A 16,436-nucleotide genomic window follows, 5' to 3' on the forward strand; every position below is an offset into this window, starting at 1 on the left:
CTAGAGAGTCGGGCTCTGTAGCTGAGGGCTGTAACAGACTCACTTCCTCTGGGTTGGGCACGGGATATGTGTGTGTGTATGTGTAAGACACACTCACCAGTAGGTTACACTAGCACTCTTCAGAGCTGGGGTCTTGGAACATGGCTGCTCCTAAGCTTTCCAGAGGGAGAGGAAACCTCTAGTTGTTAATGCAGTATCTTCTCCAAGAGGCCACTTCAGCTTGAGCCAGCCCTGACTCATTTTCTAAAATAACCCCAGGGATGCTCAGAACAGAGCTCATCATTCTCCAGTGCTTGAGCACTAGTGACTTAGCTACCAGGTGGCAGCCGGACATTGGAGTGGATTTAGCTAGTTAGCAAATGTCTCCGCCCACTCCCCAGACTCACTGTGTCCCCTGACTCATAGCTGAGGCTGACTGGAGACCTTGTGTTCAGCAGGCAGCAAATTCTGCTAGGTGAGCCGATCTCCAGCCAAGCCAAAAGGAGCTGTGCCATGATAATCTTGCTCGCAGGGCCTCTTGTCTCAACCGGACCATCCAGCCCTGCCCTGTTCCAGCAGCAAGGGCTGCTGGGACTTGTGGTGTGAGGGCAGTGCTTGGGTGTTATGGAAGCCAACTGCAAGGCATCCTGGGTAGAGAACTCTGTCTCCACAGTTGTGAGGATCTGCAGTTTCCAATAACCACCCCTACATGGGCCAAGCAGCCAGAGATGGAGCCACAAGCAGGTTTTCAACCAGTGGGTGGGGAGACTGGTGGAACTGGGGGATATGAGCTGAATTCAGTCTTTGCATCAGCTTGCTGCACTGGGGGATGTGGGGAGAGCCTTGGCGGAGGAATCACGGATAGTGCTTTGATTGGTCAGGTTTGTGTGCATGTGTGGCCCACGGACCCCTTGATGCCAACTGGCAGAGGACACAGGGGGCGAATAGGGATTTACAGGGATCCCCAGGGTCAAATATCTGCAGAGCAGTTCACCAAAGGGTGGCATGGGAGGTCTCTACCAAGAGCCAGTAGCCCACTGGTCACCATCGTCATCGCGAGATGTATGTACGGACCTTATGTAAGGAGTGATGTATCTGTATTCAAACTCAGGTTGTTACGGTGCTGGCGTTAAGGCAGGTCACCAGGAGGTGATGTGCGCTGGAAATGTTCCTTTCAGGGAGGAGATAACAGACACTTGTCTTCCTGTCTGGAGTATTGGGTATTGGATGCCTATTTGCATACGGAGCCAGCTGTCTCTTAGGGTACATCTACGCTGCAAGAAAAAGCACCTGTGGCAGCACGTCTCGGGCTTGTGCTACAGCGCTAAAAATAACAGGGGAGATGTTTCCAGTCAGGCTCTGAGAGCCACGCCGCTCGCTGGGTCTCCAAGCCCAAGCGGGAACATCTACTCTGCTGTTTTCAGTGCCATAGCACGAGCCTTTCCAGTGCAGACATACCCCTAGGGCCCATGGAAGCACAGGGCTGTCGATGGGTCGGTGAATGCGTTGGTGAATGCTGCCACTAGCAAAGTGCCCTAGATAAAGTAAGAATGGACCTGAACTCTTCCTCAAATCCTTGAATGGAGCTGTTTGTGGCTCAGTTAAATATATATCCACACATCTCTGCACTAGCCCTGAGTGGGAGTATCTGAATATCATGCAGGAGACTATTCTGGCAGCATTTCTGACCTGGCCAGAACAGAAGCTATTGGGAATCCTGATATGGGGTGATGGATGGACAGGTCCTAGCTGGAAGCTTGGCATATTCTAGCCCAAAGCAGGTATCGGTAATGGATCTAATCCAGGGCTATGCATCTTGTCTGATTTTCACAAGCCATGACTGGCAAGGGTCCTACCCTAGCTCCCGTGGCACCCATTAAAGCCCGGTGAGTATTTGAGTGTGTTTGTGCCCTCCAGTTCTATCACTGTCAGGTTCAGAGCAGACAACCTGAGCAGACCATGTTCCGCACCGCCCTGAACCCCCCACACTAGGTGACCCTCCCCTATAATGGTCTATAATGGTAAACATCTGAGAGGAGAGGCCACTGATTCACAGCGATCTGGATCGCCTGGTACACTGGGGGCAGGCAATCAATATGTGTTTTAATATGGCTAAATGGATACATCAAGGAACTAAGAATGCCATACTTAAAGGATGGGGGACTCTATCCTGGGAAGCAGTGACTCTGAAAATGATTGGAGGGCTGTGATGGATTATCAGCTGAACAAAGACTCCCAGTGTGACACTGTGGCATAGGTGCTGGAAATAATAACAACCCAAATACATGGTTTCCGCCTTCAGCACCCCAACTATAAAAAGTGTTCCAGCACTAACTGCGCTGTGGCCAAAAGAACTAATGTGATCCTGGAATTCACAACTGGGAATTTCAAGGAGGAGCAGAGAGACTATTTTACCTCTGTGTTTGGCACTGGTACGACAGCAGCTGGAATCCTGTGTCCAGTTCTGGTGCCCACAACTCAAGAAGGATGTTGATAAATTGGAGAGTGGTCAGAGATGAGTTATTAGAATGATTAGAGGATTAGAAAACCAGTCTTAGAGTGGTAGACTCAGAGCTCCATCTGTTTAGCTCAGGGGTGGGCAAACTATGGCCTGGGGGCCACATCCGGCCCTTCAGATGTTTTAATCCAGCCCTCGAGCTCGCACCGGGGAGCAAGGTCCGGAGCTTGCCCTGCTCCTGCACTCCAGCTGGGAAGTGGGTCAGGGTTGGCCCCGCTCCGCGTGGCTCCCAGAAGCAGCAGCATGTCCCCCATCTGGCTCCTACGTGTAGGGGCAGCCAGAGGGCTCCGCACGCTGTCCCCGCTCCAAGTGCGGCCCCCGCAGCTCCCATTGACCGGGAATCACGGTCAGTGGGGGCTGCCAGGGCAGTGCCTGCAGACAAGGCAACACACAGAGCCGCCTGGCCATGCCTCTGCTTCTGGGAGCTGCTTGAGGTAAGTGCTGCCCGGAGCCTGCACCCCCCCGTCCCTCTCCCATGCCCCAGCCCCCTGCTCCCAGCCCAGAGCACCCTCCTACACCCCAAACCCCAGAGAGCATGCCCCCCAGCCGGAGCTCTCACCCCTCCCCACACCAACCCCCTGCCCAGGGCCGGCTCCAGCTTTTTTGCCACCCCAAGAAAAAAAAACAAAAAACGATTGAGCTGCCACCAAAGCCCCACCAAAGAAGAAGAGGGGGAGCAAAGGACCCACTGCTGAATTGCCGCCGAAGACCCAGATGTGCTGCCCCAATCAGGGGCGGCTCTACAAAGTAGGCTGCCCCAAGCAGCGCTTCACTGGTGCCTGGAGCCGGCCCTGCCCCTGCCCCAGCCCGGAGCCCCCTCCTGCACTCTGAACTCCTCATTTCTGACCCCAGAGCCCGCACCCCCTGCTGGAGCCCTCACCTCCTCCCCACACATCAGCCCCCAATTCCATGAGCAATCGTGGCCCGCCATACAATTTCCATACCCAGATGTGGCCCTCAGGCCAAAAAGTTTGCCCACCCCTGATTAAGCTTAACAAAGAGAAGGTTAAGGTGTGACTTAATTGCAGTCTATAAGTATTTACATGGGGAACAAATATTTAATAATGGGCTCTTCAGTCTAGCAGAGAAAGGTCTAACAGGATCCAACTGTTGGAAGTTAAAGCTTGACAATTTCAGACTGGAAATAAGTCGTAAATATTTAACGGTCTAAGTAGCTAACCATTGGAACAACTTACCAAGGGTCGTGGTGGATTCTCCATCACTGACCATTTTCAAATCAAGGTGGGATGTTTTTCTAAAAGCTCGGCTCTAGGAATTGTTTTGGGCCTGTGTTATACAGGAGGTCAGACTAGATGATCACAATGGTTCCTTCTAGCTTTGGAATCGATGAATATGGTGATACTCCAAACATCCAAAACATAGAAAACTGCATGGCCCTGAGCAGTAACTAACAGCTCCCTTTATGCTCTAGTGCCGGCACTGAAATGTTGAAGTTGCCCATTAGTTTAGGGTTCTTGCCTGACAACCAGGCATTCAAAGAAACAGGCATGGGCAAAAAAGCCAAATCTTGCCTTCCCTTTTTTTGTTGGTTTCATTCACTGGTTCAGCTGGCGGCCTCTCTAGAGGCTTAGCACAAACAGAGCTGATGTGTGGTGCAAGAAGCGGGATTGTCAGGATATTTACCTCCATGGTCTCTTTACAACATGAAATGTTTGATGGGTTTGGGCACCAAAGCCGCAGGAATTGAGTTAATTTTTTTTGTCAGCCGTCCACTCTGTTCAACACCTTTTTCCAGTGGCCTGTTTCTCTCCTGTGACTGGTTGTAATTAACGTCCTCTTCCCCAGGATGTGAATGGTCTTGGTCAAATTGCTGTCTTCAAATTGCTTCCATTGCCCATTTGCATGGAGTAATAGGGAGAATTTGTTCCAGTGTGGCTGGCTGGGTCATGCCTGCCTGAGTTTTCATTTGCTTGGCATGATTTCTTGCAGCTGATTCCCTAGTCCTAAATTCTCCTACCAATGTATGTGATAATGCGTAATGCTGTAGGATTTGACTGTTTCTCTAGTACCTTAGAGATGTGAAATGCTACAGAGGAGCTATGGACTACGCTAGCATTTATCACCTGATTCTATACAGGTCAGAACCCTGTCATCTTAGTCAGGTTCGACGACATAACAATGATGGGAAAAAAACCCTACAAATATTAGTTTTGCTTTTAAAATGAATTGACTTCTGTTGCACTAATACCCCTCTTTCGTTGACAGACTGTGATTCAGTGTGACCCAAAAGTAAGAACAGATCCACCTCCAGTGTTTTGAATTTCAGAGTCCCTGCATCTCGGGCCACTGAATGTTTAAAGACAATTCAGGAACTAACAAAGGCTGCTGCACCTTTCTGCTTTTCGTAGATGTTTCCCCACAGGAATTTAATCCAAACATCATGCACAGAAATATCCGAAGGCTACTTAGACCTAGGTACAGAAGAGTAAAATTTTCGCTTTCCCTTCAAAGATCCAATACCGTGTTCAAGCCAAAACTATCTGTAGATAGTGTAGAATATTCACGTGTTACAGTATGTGTGTGAAAAACTCTTACAATCTGCTTTCCTCACCTGTCTGTGTGCCTGAGCAGTGTTTGACCTCAAAGCTCTTCATCCTGAGAACAGCCAGTTGGGAAATACCCTACAGAATTTAATAGAAATCTATCCACTTCCTCTGTTTTTTTAACCCTCATAGAATTGAATAGAGAATCCTTGCTGTCCAGCTCTATAGGATGGTCCCTATACAGAGTATCTTATCCCCTATTAATTTCTATAGAACGCTACTAAGTTTCTATAGATCCCTGTTAAATTCTGTCGGTCTCATTCATAATTGTGTGCTTCCTTGGTGGTGGTGGGGCATTAACTAATGAAACCCCAGAGCAGGCTGACTAGAAACATTTCTGTTGTAGACAGTTTCTGTGCACAATCACTGGTTGTGGTGGTAAAGGAAGTGATGGCTTCTCAACAGGTGTGGCATTAAGGGTAAAAGTCCAGGGAGTAAAGGCTGGGGGGTGAGGGGATGGGGGGGAACTGAAGGGGGCTCAAATGCAGAGACACTGATTAGGAGTCCCTGAAGTCTCTTCACTAAGGGCTCTATCTTGCAAGGCACAGATCACCTCTAGGGAGGGGCTGATTTACTCTCACCTCTCGTTGATCTCAAATGAATTTGTGGGTGCTCAGCAGCTCCCAGGAGAAACTCCCCATCTTGCAGGACTGGGGCCAAGGAAGGCCCAGTAGGCATTTGCCAACTTTGCCCATCCATAAATACCCCTCTGGTTCATGATGAATTAGAGAGGAAAAATCATTCCATAACCATTGCCTCACCAGTGTATGTTACCATATCTTATCCACTTCTAAGCAGAGCAGGCTGGAAAATGTGAATACATTTTTTTGCAGAAGATTTGGATATAACTTTTTCAAAAGGGAATGCATTTTTGTTTTTTTTAAATGCTGAGTTTTTCAGACCGATTCTCTCCCAGTGTTTTGGGGTTTGTTTTCTTTTTTGCCTTTTGGTGTTTTTCCCTTTCACCCATTTTGCCACTGAAAAAGGGGGGAAAGTAAAATAAGGGGAAAATCAAAAATCACTCATAGTCCACAATATTTTAAGATGAGCTTTTTTCTATTTGTCCTTTTTTAAAGCCTTTGGGATTGCAATGTCATGTTGAAATCACTTTTTTGAAAATAAATATGATCTGCAACCTAACTTTCACACTAGTAGCCCGACATATTTAATGAACACGGTTGTCAGTTGAATCTGTCCGTCTTTCTCTCTCTCTTTCTCTTTCTTTCTTTTGCTATCAGAAAAACTTCCAACGCCAGATGGAAGAGAAGCAAGTTTTTTTCATTTCTTGCTAGATACATAATTAATGACATACTCTCTAATTGGAAACATTTAGATCAGTTTGCTTCATCTTAAGTAAACTGTAACGGGAGTAAAAATACCCTTATAGTTGGGAAGAGTATAGTTGTGATTCCTTCTCCTAATGAAGCTACTGTGGGTTCTGCCACTGGGAGTTTGGTAATTAATTACAGTTTCTGACTTTTCTGTTTGAATGTTTGAATGGGTTGGGATTTATTTGTAGAGTTTCTTCCTAGCACTTGACTTCTCTTACAGGGAACACTGGCAAATAATTTTAGGCCCCAGTAATTAAAACCCTTTCTAAAAAGTGATGCAAATAGAAAGCGGCGATTAATCTTAACTAATGTAAATGAAGGGTTGTGGAATGTAATCTGCTGCAACGCTGGAAGACCCAATGCCTTCTGCAAGAATCCACACTCCTGAGTGACGCAGTTATACTGACCTAACCTCCCATGTAGACAGCGCTATGTTGACAGGAGGACTTCTCCTGTCAACATAGCTACTGCCTCTCAGGGAGCTGGATTAACTACGCTGACGGGAGAAGCTCATAGTAGCATCTTCACTAAAGTGCTGCAGTGATCCAGCTTTTTAAGTGTATACCTGCCCTCAGTGTGTGAGGACAAGAAAGTGAAACAGAAATGAAAAGTGCAAATGACTTTCTTATATGCAGTAGGTAGGAGGGCAGTGCCAAAGTAAAACATGAAGCAGAAGGCATGAAAATGAAATTAGACTTTTAAACGCTTTGCATGGTTTTAATAATCTGTGATATGTGGAAGAATAAAACTAGTAAACATTCACTTTTAAAATTAATAATGCTTGTTGCGGGGGCACCTGGTTACCCTTCTGAAAAACAGCATCAATTTAAAATCAGCACAGCTATGTCCTGCAGGGCAAAAAGAGCTTTATGAAGTTTAGTCAGTGTGAATGTATTCAGTGGTTTTTAAAAGACCTGTGTATATCTCTATCTATGTCTGTGAATAGAAAAAAATCAAATAATGCTTTATCACTTTTTAAAACACTTTGGGCTAGATTCACAAAGAGTAGTGAAGCATTGCAATGCTAAACCGTTAGGTGCCCTGCTTCCTAATGGACTTCACAACCCAGAGTTAGGTGCCCAGGCTCCCTGTATAAAGCACAGAGAGAATTAGGCATCTAAAATGGGATTAACAGAAGCCAGCACATTGAGCAGGGAGCTAGCCAGCTGGAAATACCAAGGAAGAGATGGAGCCTAAGCCTCACCCCTCAAAGTGAAGTTGATAGTAATGAATATAAATCAGATGTTAGAAATTGTAGAAAATTGATAAGGGAAGCCAAGGGACACAAGGAGAACTCTGTGGCCAGCAGAGATAAAATCCTTATTTTCCTTAAGTTATATTTGGAACAAAAAGAATCCTGACAATGGTATTGATCCATTACTAGATAAAAATGGTTGAATTATCAATAATGATGCAGAAAAGAGAGAAGTGTTCAATAAATATTTCTGTTGTGTATTGGGGAAAAACAGATGATCTTGTCCCATCATATGGTGATGGTTACACTCTTTTCATTCCTCTAGTATCTCAGGAGGATGTTAAACAGAAGCTATTCAAGTTAGACATTTTTAAATCAGCAGGTCCAGATAACTTGCCTCCAAGAGTTTTCAAAGAGCTGTCCGAGGAGCTTGATGGACCATTAATGTTGCTTTTCAATAAGTCTTGGAGCACTGGGGAAATTCCAGAAAACTGGATGAAAGCTAATGTTGTGCTGATTTAGTAAAGGATAAATGGGATGGCTCAGGCAATTATAGGCCAGTTAGTCTGACATCAATGCCAGGCAAAATAACGGTGCAGCTGATATGGGTCTTGATATATAAAGAATTAAAGGAGGGTAATGTAATTAATGCAAATCAACATGGGTTTATGGAAAACAGATCCTGTCAAACTAACTTGATTTTGTTAAAAGATTACAAATTTGGTCAATAAAGGTAATAGTGTTGACTTAATATTCTTAGATTTCTGCAAAGCATTTAACCTAGTACCACATTATATTTTGATTAAAAATCTAAAATGATGTAAAATTAATGTGGCACACATTAAATGGATTAAAAACTGGCTGGCTGGCCTCAAAGTGTAACTGTAAATGAGGAATCGTAGTTGAGTGGGAGTGTTTCTAGTGGGGTCCTGCAGGAATCAGTTCTCGGCCCTATGCTCATGAACATTTATCAATGACCTGGAAGAAAACATAAACTCATCACAGAAGAAGTTTGCAGATGACATAAAAATTGGGGGAAGCAATAAATAATGAAGAGGGCAGGTCACTGATTCAGAGTGATCTAGATTACTTGGTAAACTGGGCGCAAGCAAAAAAATATGCATTTTAATATGGCTAAATGTAAATATGTACATGAAGGAACAAAGAATGTTGCCCATGCTTAGAGGATGGGGGACTCTATCCCAGGAAGCAGAGACTCTGAAAATGATGTGAGTGTCGTGGAGGATAATCAGCTGAACAAATGCTCCCAGTACAATGGGGTGGCCACAAGAGCTAATGAGATCCTGGGATTCATAACCGGGAATTTCGAGGAGGAGTAGAGAGGCTATTTTACCTCTGTATTTGGGACTGGTATGAGAGCAGCTGGAGCACCATGTCCTGTTCTGATGCCCCCAGCTCAAGAAGGATGATGATAAATTGGCGAGGGTTCAGAGAAGAGTCATGAGAATGATTAGAAGCTTAGAAAACTGCCTTGGAGAGGTAGACTCAAAGCTCTCCATCTATTTAGCTTAACAAAGAGCGTTACATGATTATAGTCTATAAGTATCTGTATGGGGAACAAATATTTAATAACGGGCTCTTCAATCTAGCAGAGAAGTGTCTAACATGATCCAGTGGCAGAAAGTGCTAGAAATAAAACAGACATTTTTAACACTGAGAGTAATTAACCACTGGAACAATTTACTAAGGGTCATTGTGGATTCTCCATCACTGGCAATTTTCAAATCAAGACTGAATATTTTCCTAAACAATCTGTTCTGGGAATTATTTGGGGGAGGTTCCGTGGCCTGTGTTATACAGGAGGTCAGACTAGATGATCACAATGGTCCCTTCCGGCCTTGGACTCTATGTATCAAAGGAACCTAAGCACCAAGCCCTAGCCTAGAAAAAACAAGGAGATGATGTCAGTGTCGCCTCCATATCCAAAAGCCCAGGGGTTAGACCATTCACCCAGGATGCAGGAGACCTGGGTTCAAATCCCCTGTTAGCCTGATTCAGAGGAGGGCTTGAACTCCAGTCTCCTGCGGCCTCGGTGAGTGCTCTAACCAGTGGGTTATAGAGTTATTCTCACTTCTTCTCTGGCCCAGTGTATGTTTCATATTTTTCATACGAAGTGGAATGGTGTCAAGAGGGGATATTGAGCCCCACACCAGAATCCCCAATAGCATGGTGGTCAGGTCACTCACCTGGGAGGTGGGTGCCTGGGTCTCTGGCGCATGGTGGTGCAATTCTGGTTCTGCCCAGCAGACGGCGGTGTTGCACATAAACACTAGCCAGCTCACTACCATGTTATAGTTGTTGACACTCTGTAAGAGAAGAGGGGACTTGGTTGATGACATTCCCTGTGTGTTTCCCTCTGGGGTTTGAAATACAGGTGCAGAATGGCATCACCAGAAGTCTCTCATCAGCCAGTCAAATGACAGCGCTGGAGAGGCAGCGATTGTTTGTATCTGATTTATCTCTAGTCTTGCTTGCAGTCTAGAGTCTCTTCCCCGGGGAGACAGGAGGAGATCTGGACACCCTGGCTTTATCCCCAGGGCTGTCTGAGGATAGCTTCATGTGTAAAGCTGTCGCGGGAAATGTGTGGAGATCAGCTGCTTGCCCTAGAGCCATTGCCAGCAGCTCTTAGCAGGCCCACTTGAACAAAAAGCAATGGCGTTTAAGCCATCCCTTCCAGCTGGTTACATCTGTGTGGTCTGCTGTGTTGGTGAATTATTGCTTTTGAATGTCTCCCTTGCTCGGGGAGGGCTGTGGTGGGGGTTAGTACACTGGCTTTCCTTCTCTGGAGACCTGGGTTCGAATGTTGGCCTCAGCCCCAGGAGGAGGTGAGATCCACGTCACCAAACCACCATTTGGCATGAGTGGTGAAGTCCAGCGTGGCCCAGGAATGAGGTGGCAGGGAGGGGTATTACAGGTCAGCCTTACAATGCCCTGCTGGTGCTTTGTGATGGGACTGGAACGTGACGGGTTAGCCTGACGGGTACTGGCAGAGCTGTGTCACAGGCCCAAGGCGGAACAGCAGGGTCAGGCTTGAGGTGCATTCGCTGAGCTGCGGATGAGGCCCAGGAATAGCAGGACAGAGATGCACTGACACAGCTTTTGGGGCTGGCGACGGGCGCGGTGAAAGCTGTTGGGTGCGGAGCAGCTATTGGTACAGATCAACAACTGGGCCTTGTCCATACTGGAATTCCAATCATTGCCACAGCCACAGTGGTGCAAAGCCCCTGATGTAGACGTGGAAGATGCATGTAGAGAGCTCTGTGTTACCTTGTGCCTGCCTGCCCTGTGCCTGGGTGAGGACAGCACTGTCAGGTCCTTATTTACAGACCTCCCAGGGCTAACCACATCCACCCATATCCTTAAAAAGGAGCAGGGGGCTCGATTGGGAGTTATCCTGGATTCACATGAGTTTGATGATGCCAGAGTCTGGTCCGGAGTCTCTTAGTTACGCAGCCATTTGTTCTGCTCCGAGCTGCCTCCTCCATTACTGGTATTTCCAAAGGCTGGCCTGCTCTCTCCCTTGTGGCAGAGGTTTTCTTGCGGTTGGACACGCATTAGAACGAAGCAGATGATGATGAATTCGTTTCTACGTACGAATTTTTTGTTTCAGTTGACACAACGGCGTCCGCGCCTTCCAAAGGGAGTTATTAGCTGGTTGTGGGATTTAAATGAAAATGACTTCTAAATGCACTGTTAATAAGAGACAGCTGTTACCAACAGCACCAATGGCCTCACCTCTTTAGCATCAGATTAAAAATCATTAATAATAATCAGTGGGAAGCCAGCAAATTTCCACCTGGCTAAACGCTTGCCCCAGCTGATCTTGATGGCTTGGGGGGACGGTGGACACGAGTGAGCTATCCCCAGTGACGGGGGCTTGTGAGTGCAGCCAGGGGCGGGTTTGACTGAGCACACGTGGCTCTCGCATTCTTCGGGCACTAAAAAAAAAGAGTGTGAAATGAGCAATCTTTGGAAAACGCAAACGGGTGGAAGTGCAGAGCGAAGCACTTGGCTTTGGGTTCTTTTTCCCTCCTTAGAGTGATCTGGATTTAAACAACACAACTGGCAAGTGAGCAAATACTCTCTCTCTCTTTCAATTCCCACTGGTCTTTATATTAAACTCCCTCAACTTGTCCAAGTTTGTGAGCAGAACAAAAGCTTTTTTCGTTTAAAGTTATGTGCTCGTTTCCAAATACTCTCAGGGGTCCCTCTACAGATGCCCTTGCTCCGCACGCGACATCTCTCACCTGCAGGCTTAAATGGGAACTCCATGCACCAATCGAGGGAAGCGTGTGGCGCAGTCATTGCATCCATCCAAGGTTCCCCTCTGTCTGATGCTCTCTGAGGAGGGATCTGCTAAGGGCTTGTCCTCACATGGAGTTGTTCCTGAATAACTTCATCAGTGGCAATCTTATTCCAGAAGAAGAGTGCCTTTGAAAATGGATTAAACTAAACGGGCTCACAGCTCTCTTGTTCCGGAATAAGAGTGTCCACACATGGTGTTATTCGGGAACAGCTATTGCTCTTGAAAGCCACAGCCGACCTTAATCCTTGTTAGCTTTCAAGAGTAGACAGAGTGAATGGAGGTGTCTGTAAGGTTTGCTTGGGAAGATGGGATGCTGCAGAGCACCTGACTGATGGATTCAGTTTGCAAAACAAACTCATTTCATACAGGCAGCAGAAGTTTATATTGGCGAGGAAAGACAGTTTTGTGGTCTCTGCCACAAGCTCCCTGGCTGATCTTGGGCAAGTGGCTGAGGGCCAGATGTTTCAAGGTGGTGAAGCACCTGGCTCCCATAGAAATCAGTTGGAGCACCATGCCTACATACCTTCTAAACATCTGGCTGTGAGGGCCTGATCCAAGCCTATTCAAGTCAAAGCGAGCCTTTCCACTGACTACAACTGGCTTTGGCTCAGGCCCTCAGTCTTTCTGTGCCATCCATAAAATGGGAAAGCCGTGCTTTTCTACACTCAGTCTGTCAGACCAGTTTTAACTAGCGCTCTTTGGGCAGGACTGCCTCTCGCCACATGTCTGTAAAGCACATGGCCCGGATCTCGGTCTGGGCCTCCAGACCCCACCCAAATACAAATAATAATTGTGTCCTAGCCTGGGAAGATTCCTGACCCAGACTTGGTGGTTACCAAAGAGACCGAGCCTCAGAGGTCTGATATGGAGCTAGTGCCGGCTCTGTTGATGCCCATGCAGTGCAGATGTGATTAGTGAAGCTCAGAGGCATGGCTCATACTGGTGAGCCTCCGTGCATTGATTTAAGGTGCTCCCTGTAACCAGAGACTCAACAGAACCCTCTTGTCTTTCCTGAGTTCCCAGAAGCACTGAGAACCTACAGCTTCTACTCCGCACTCCAGGAAATCAGCATCACTTAGAATATTGCAAGGAGCTAAGACCAGATCCTAAAAGGCCCCTAACTGCTGTTGAAATCGAAGGGAGTTAAGTGCCTACGTACCTGTGAGGACCTGAGCCCTAAAGCCCAAACGAGTCATTCTCTATGATGTGGAACTAGCTAACACTGCATTCCTTCCCCATTCCACAGATGCATCCAGCTTCATTCACTTATCCTGAGCTTAACACATACTGCAGGTGCAGGCTAACAGTTGTGACTCTTCCACATTGTCTATTTCCCAGACTCCTCTAGCTAGGAGGAATATAGCTTTGCTCCTAGTTAACCCAGGGGAAAGAAACCCCAATAATTAGCCCTTCAGCTGCCAAATAATGCTATTGTGCAAAGCACAGACCTCGTACCATGAACTTCTGCTGTCCCTCCACACTGCTTTAATATGCCATGAATAATATAAAGGAACAGAGCCATTAAACAGCCTCTAGGTGAACTAACAATTCCCATCTCTCTTGATGACATTCCTTCAGGGAGCGAAGCTGCACTTTGTAAATTGCAGTTGTACGGTAGGATCCCATTAAAGAAGCTTGTAAACATTCAGTCCAGAATAGATAGAATCCTTTTTTTGGTGACCAAGACTTTGCATGAAGCTTGTTGCCCTGGAGTGCCCAGATGCTGTCTATCTCCAGCAGACATTTGGCAATCAGGTTGTTACCGCTCCAGTCCCATTTCTAATTTGTCCCAGCAGGGAAACGGCAGAAGGCAGGAGGCCATCTGGATCAGCGGCTTTGCAGGCAACACAAGCTGTAGAGCAGAGTGTTCCGAGCAGATGTCTGAGCCTGGAAGCAGTATCTGCAGGGATCCTACTCCCACCAAAGCCGGGGTCGGGCTGCAGAGAACGGAATATTCCTGTGATAGACATGACCTGTGTGTTATATGCATTTGCACAGATGCTCAGCAGAGGGAGCAGGAAGCCAGTTTTCCCACCAGCCCCAGGGGAAATGACAACCCCACCAGTTATGCTCCAGTAGGGCCAAGTACAGGAGAAGTGATAATGAATGCCACCTGTGTTATTACACATCTCAAAGTGGGTGTGGCGGGTCAGGGGCATGTCCTTAGCCTCACCCTCACTCAGCACAAGCTGATGTTCCAGGTCTGGCCGCAGAGGCTGAGTCCACGCTGCTCTCGCATGCACCTCCCAAGCCGCATACAGGCAGATAAAACACCAAGCAAAACTCGGTCCAACCCAGCTAGAGCTCTGCCCAGTTTCAATCCACGTTCACTAGGATTTGGAACTGAACCTGGTGAGAGCTGGTCAGGATTCTCTAGGGCTGCTGAACAGAACTTGCCTGAATCGGGGATGAACGAAGTGAGTTCTCTCTCCCCCTTTGGGCTGCATATTCAGAGGCAGCCTGTCCCAGAGTCAAGAGGTAACAGTCATCCTCTCTGTAGCTTTGGTGTGACTATACCTGCCCTATTCAGCTCTAACCGCAGCCCTGATCAAAACGTTTGTGTCATGGGCTGCATCTAGGGTGATCAGATAGCAAGTGTGAACAATCGGGACAGGCGGTGTGGGTAATAGGCACCTATCTAAGCCCTGAATATCAGGACTCTCCCTATAAAATCGGGACATCTGGTTACCCTAGCTGCATCATAGGAATAACAGACAGACTTAGGGTGACAAGCTGCTATTCACTGATCTAGCTCTTTGCTCCAAGCCGCGGAGTCACTACTCAGCTGTTGACCCTCTTCCTCTGCATTTTGGGGTGAAACAAACACATCCTTATTTTGGCCTTCCCCTGGGTTCTGCCTCTCTCCCTATTAACTCGTGGCAAAAAACCCCCCGCAGCCCGGGCGACAGCGTGCTCGGCTCAACACAGCGCTAAAGCCTGCACATGTCGATGTCTGCGCTCGGCTACTCCACCCATCTGGAACTGTACGTGTCTCTCTCATTCCGTCTCCTTCCCAACTCTGCTGAAAACACGTCTGTCCTTTGCCCGTGCTTGTCATTTCTCTCTTCCTCCGCTACTATTTGGCTTCACTTGGTCACCCTAATTTAGGCCCACGTGCTCCCTGCTGTTCTAGGAATTACAGCCCAGATCGTCAAAAGGTGTTTAGGTGCCTAACTTCAGTTGAGCCTCACTACTTCGAGGGTCTGGCCCTACAACCTGGGCACTATTAACGTGGTGCTACCCACAGATCTCAGGCCACCTCACAGAGTTTGGGACGTGTATTTACCCCCAGCTTACAAGTGAGGAAGGTGAGTCACACAGAGCTGACGGGACCTGCCCGAGGTCTCACAGGCTGAGTCCGGAGTTCAAATCTTTGGATGCCAACTCCCGTCTGAGCCCCTGGACCCCAAATTCGTTCATGCAGGCAAACGTTTGGAGGCTCTTTTGCAGCTATTACTCTTCAAAGCAAATTGCCAGGTGCTATCTCGTTTCTGGGGATGTAGAGCTGCCCAGTTGTCCCATGTGGCTCATGCTTCCAGAGTAGGCTCCTGAGAAAGGGTGAGTTCCTGCAGCATGCTCCGGTCACAGGGAAAAAGAGGCAGGAGCTCCCCCGCCATCCCAACCCATTCATTTGCCTTCTGGCACATGATGATTTTGCTGGTTTCGCTCTACAGCAGATGCACGCCTGCAAGGCGCCGCTCCAAACGTGCCTTCTGCTTTCAGATCTGATGGCGGCAGAACCTAATGGGCTGGCAGGCTTCAGCCTCCTGCTGCAGCCTGTCGCAATCCCCCAGCAACCAGGAGAATATTTAGCTCCCCAACGCAGCTTACTGCACATAGCCCTGATCTGTCATCTGTTTCTGAGAGACAGGTTTCCATGGTGGCTCCAGGACAATCATAGACGCTTGGATTTTAAAGTTAGAAGGGACCATTATGACTCTCTAATCTGACCTCCTGCACGACGCACTGTCTCACACAGATTCCTGCATCAAGCCCATTTCATGTGGACACTCTTTAGCAAGACGTTCGCTCTTGATTTAAGGATTTTAAGGGGCAGAGAATCCACCATATCCCTGGTAACCGACTCTCCTCTTGGAAAGAGGCTCTAGGTGCACAGTGTTTTATATAATAGTGCCTCAAGCTGGATATTTATGGCTCCAGGCACCATACCAGCTGCATACCTCACAACCCCAGTGTCCTTGTTGGACACATGGAGACTGGAGGAACAGAGATGAAGTGACTGGCCTGTCTGTGGCAGCACCAGGAATTGAACCCAAATCTCTGCCCAGGGCATTAACCCAAAGCCCCTCCTTCAAATTCTAGGAGATTTGTTTCCTCCTTGAGGGGGGCAAGGGGAATCCCATTTCATTTTCTCTCTCACCTCCCCCATGCAATCTCTTCCTTAAAAGCCTCCCCTACATCTTTAAGCATCGTGAAGATTGTGCCCAAATAAACTTATTTCTTTAAATGCATGGGTGCCGACTGCATGGGTGCTCCGGGGCTCAAGCACCCACCCCAAAAA

The 16,436-nt window shown here is 47.5% G+C and overlaps 1 long non-coding RNA gene across 2 annotated transcripts in view; it reads left to right on the forward strand.

The window, feature by feature from the left end:
• Positions 1–16,436, forward strand: part of LOC120384686 — a 203,556-nt gene that overhangs the window by 13,590 nt on the left and 173,530 nt on the right. The window lies entirely within an intron of this gene.

This window comes from Mauremys reevesii, linkage group 16 (genome assembly GCF_016161935.1).
Source record: "Mauremys reevesii isolate NIE-2019 linkage group 16, ASM1616193v1, whole genome shotgun sequence".
NCBI classification, from domain to species: domain Eukaryota; kingdom Metazoa; phylum Chordata; order Testudines; family Geoemydidae; genus Mauremys; species Mauremys reevesii.